Genomic DNA, 3688 nt, shown 5'->3' on the forward strand with positions numbered 1-3688 from the left:
ACCGCGGGCATGGCTTTCGAAAGTTTATACCCTACAGGGGTGTCCCAACTTAGCCCATCATAAGCTCTCACGGCCAACGAAGTATATTCCTTCTCCCGGGAAGACCCAATCAAACTCGGAATCCTGGTTACAAGACATTTCGACAATGGTGAAACAAGACCAGCAAGACCGCCCGAATGTGCGACAAATCCCAATAGGAGCTGCACATATCTCGTTCTCAGGGCACACCGGATGGGCAAGACTTCGGGTTGACATAGACCCTGGTTGCCCAGGGGGCGCCGGACATCGCCCAGTTCAGACCAACACTTAGAGAAGCACTGGCCCGGGGGGTTAAAATAAAGATGACCCTCGGGTTAATTACTCCCAAGGGAAAGGTAATAGGTTGTTAGGCAAATGTAAAACCAAGGTTGGGCCTTGCTGGAGAAGTTTCATTCAAAGCGAACTGTCAAGGGGGTCCCATAAATCCCCAACCGCGTAAGGAGCGCAAAATCAAGGAACATAACACCGGTATGACGGAAACTAGGGCGGCAAGAGTGAAACAAAACACCAAGCATCAGGCCGAGCCTTCCACCCTTTACCAAGTATATAGATGCATTAATTAAATAAGAAATATTGTAATATCCCAACATATCCATGTTCCAACATGGAACAAACTTCAGCTTCACCTGCAACTAACAACGCTATAAGAGGGGCTGACCAAAAGCGGTAACTTAGACAAACAACGGTTTGCTAGGAAGGTGGGTTAGAGACTTGACATGGCAATATGGGAGGCATGATATAACAAGTGGTAGGTAGCGCGACATAGCGGTAGAGCGAACAACTAGCAAGCAAAGATAGAAGTGATATCGAGGGTATGGTCATCTTGCCTGAGATCCTGCAAGGAAGAAGAACGAGTCCATGAAAAAGACAAACGGACGAAGTCGAACGAATCCTCACAAACGCGACGTTATCGGAACTAACCCGAAGAAGCAACACCGGAAAGAAGCAAACAACATGGTAAACAACCATCACATAAACATGGCATGATGCACAATCAAGTATGATGCATGTCCGTGAGGCATGGCATGGCAAAGTGCAACAAACAACACTACAAATTAAGTGGAGATCAATATGCAACGACTTGCATATTGATGAAACGCCACGTTCAATTATTTAGTTCTCTCTCGTTTATGTACCCAACAATATTAAATGTTGTTCAGCATGGCAAGGGGTGAAGCATAAGTAAACTAACTATTTAGGCAAGTTTAAATGAGGCCGGAAACAACAAACAACAAATCCAGAAAATCCCCATGTGCACATTTTGGTTATGGTACAGTTCTGCCCTAAACCATATTTTAGAGTTGTTAAACATGCAAAGTAATGCCACCATGTTAAACTAGGCATTTTGCTACCCCATTTACATATAAAGAACATTTAATTTAGAGCTACGATTAATTAGTCATGAATTAAATCATTTTAGCATGACATTTGAGCAAATTTGAACAAATAGCAGTTTAAACATTTTTAACATGGATGAAAGCAGCATATTATGAAACTAGGCAAAATTTTAAGCAAGTTACATATATAAAACATTTTAATATGATGCACGGTTGATGAGTTATTAAATGCATGAACTCTAGGGACTTTTCTGTAAAACGGCGTTCTCTGGATAAAATCTAAATTCGCAACAGAGGAAAAAAACACGCATTGGGCCGAATCTAGCTGGGTGGACTGGGCTGCTCACCATGGGCCATGGCCCAGGTCGGTGGAGGAGGAAGCAGCAGGCAGAGCCAGTTAGACCGAGCCGAGGCCGGCCCAGGCGCGTGCGGTCGTGGGACTTGGCGCGGTCAACGGCGAGGAGGGGAGACCGGTTCGGGGCGATGCAGTCAAAGGGGCGAGCGGCTTCGCTGCCAGATCGAGCGCGGGGTCAACGGCGAGCTCCTGCGTCGGGACGTCCATGGCGGCAGGGGACTTGGCGCGGGGCCTCGACAGCAGGGAGGCACGGATCCGGGTGGTGGAGGCCCTGGCCGGGTGGCGGGAGACGAACTTGAGGCGCTCAGGCGACATGGCTGCTCCAACTCCCTGCAGCAACTAGAGAGAGAGATGAGAGACCGGAGGAAGAGGGAGACACAAGGAGAAGTGGTGGGGGAAGGGCGCGATGGTGCTCATCTGGTTGGCCGCTGGTGCTACTCCGGCAGGCAGGTGGAGGTGCACAGGAGGCTCGGGTGCATGCTGCCGGCGCAAGAGGAAACAGGGGAGGCCGCGGCTTGGACTTGGCGAAGCAGGGGAGCTCCGGAACGAGCGGGACGCGGGGATGGACGCGGGAGGATGGATCCGTCCGTCTCCCGGCTGGGCCTGGTGCAAAACGGCGGCGAGGGAGCTGCGGCCATCCATGGCTGTACCTGGTACATAGAGGGAGAGGCATGAGAGACGAGGGAGAGAACCAGAGGGAGGAGGGACGGAGGAGAAGAAGAGGGGAAGGGGCGACGGGGTCCTGGTGGTGCTGCTGCTTGCAGCCGGTGGCGAGCTGCTCATGATCCCCTCGGGATCGAGTGGAGGAGGCGCTGGTGAGGGGATTGGGTCGAGGACGATCGAGGAGGGAGATGGGCTGTGGGTGGTTGGATGGATCGGATCTGGGAGGATCCCGAGAGAGTGGCGGCGGCGCTAGGGTAGGATCCCTAGAAATTAGGTGGTTTGTCTATAATTGGTTAGTGATGGTCTATATATAGCAAGTGGATTTTTGGTAGGGGCATTTGGTCTCTCCAATCTTAATCGGACAGACCGAAAAATAGGCTAGAAAGTCCAATTAAGAAAATGGGTTGTTTTATAGATGTTTGGGGATGATCCGGATCCAACGGTAACGAAAGTCCGGTTCGGGTTCGGGAAAGTTCGGATGCGCACGAGAGGGGGTTTGAGAGAGGTCGACAAAGACGAGGAAGAAGCGGCAACTGCTAACGACTACGGGTTTTATGAAAACAAGCGTATGCAATGCGGATGATGCGGTGATGAATGCAACAAACAAATAAATCACATGGCGACAACGAAAAACATGGAAGGCGTCTGGAGCGTCGGTCTCGGGGCGTCACACTTAGCTTTGGGTTCAATCTTGCATGATTTCACCCAGTGACAAAGTAGGGGGTAGCGAGACACGTATTGAATTGTTGCCATCAAGGATAAAAAGATGGGGTTTACATCATATTGTATGAGTTTATTCCTCTACATCATGTCGTCTTACTTAAGGCGTTACTCCGTTCTTTATGAACTTAATACTCTAGATGCATGCTGGATAGCGGTCGATGTGTGGAGTAATAGTAGTAGATGCAGTTAGGAGTCGTGTCTACTTGACACGGACGTGATGCCTACATTTCATAATCATTGCCTTGGATATCGTCATAACTTTGCGCTTTTCTATCAATTGCTCGACAGTAATTTGTTCACCCACCGTATTATTTACCAGTTTTGCCACATGAGTCCACTATATCTACCTATATCCGGTATTATTTTGCTGTTCTAAGCAAATTTCTATGTGTCATCTCTAATTTTCAAAATAAACTTCTCTTTTGTGTGTTTGTTTCCCTCGCGGAACGGTAACGGGTGGCTAATATTTTTCCATGCTAGATGTGTTATTCTCAAGATGAGTGTTTATTCACTTGTAATTGCACGACAGTAAGGCAAAGGTTTTAGGGATGCGCAGTCCCAAAATGCAAAA

At 48.7% G+C, this 3688-nt stretch overlaps 1 long non-coding RNA gene across 1 annotated transcript; it reads right to left on the reverse strand.

Moving 5' to 3' along the window:
- Positions 1 to 573: 573 nt before the first annotated feature.
- LOC141042416 (uncharacterized) lies at positions 574 to 2670 on the reverse strand. The gene is made up of 2 exons (XR_012205111.1): positions 1724 to 2670; positions 574 to 874 (listed from the first exon to the last, which is right to left on the reverse strand). It is a non-coding gene; the product is annotated as an uncharacterized lncRNA (long non-coding RNA).
- Between the last annotated feature and the right edge of the window lie 1018 nt (positions 2671 to 3688).

Source organism: Aegilops tauschii, chromosome 3 (assembly GCF_002575655.3).
Source record: "Aegilops tauschii subsp. strangulata cultivar AL8/78 chromosome 3, Aet v6.0, whole genome shotgun sequence".
Taxonomy (NCBI): domain Eukaryota; kingdom Viridiplantae; phylum Streptophyta; class Magnoliopsida; order Poales; family Poaceae; genus Aegilops; species Aegilops tauschii.